At 50.6% G+C, this 316-nt stretch overlaps 1 protein-coding gene across 1 annotated transcript in view; it reads right to left on the bottom strand.

The window, feature by feature from the left end:
* Positions 1 to 316, bottom strand: part of LOC119587201 (regulator of nonsense transcripts 1-like) — a gene marked incomplete at its 5' end in the record, with an annotated part of 7,639 nt that overhangs the window by 632 nt on the left and 6,691 nt on the right. Inside the window, 1 exon segment of the mRNA XM_037935966.1 lies at positions 1 to 316.

Here is a 316-nt window from a genome sequence, read left to right as displayed (position 1 = left end):
AGGTGCCTACACTTCCTTCTTATTGACATGAGCATGTCTTGGGTCAGAGGATCAAGGGCTGGGCTGATATCCATTCTTTATGGAGCCGTCATCTATGCTGACAGACAGGCCAGATCAATGGTGTGGCCAACGGATCATCCATACCCGAGAATTAACTATGTTGGGATATAAGGCACCTTCTGTCTTGTCTCACCTTTGAGAGTAAGCACCTGCCTTGGCTATGTTCATGAGTGCCATAGCAGTCCTGTTTGCTGTTGCCTCCTGCATCAGCTTCCACGGCAGGGAGGTCTGTACGTGACTCGACCACACGAGGGGA

The sequence above is a fragment of the Penaeus monodon genome, chromosome 22 (genome assembly GCF_015228065.2).
Source record: "Penaeus monodon isolate SGIC_2016 chromosome 22, NSTDA_Pmon_1, whole genome shotgun sequence".
Taxonomy (NCBI): Eukaryota; Metazoa; Arthropoda; class Malacostraca; order Decapoda; family Penaeidae; genus Penaeus; species Penaeus monodon.
The sequence above is the reverse complement of the archived record's forward strand: the minus strand, read 5'-3'. Positions and strand labels throughout refer to the sequence as shown.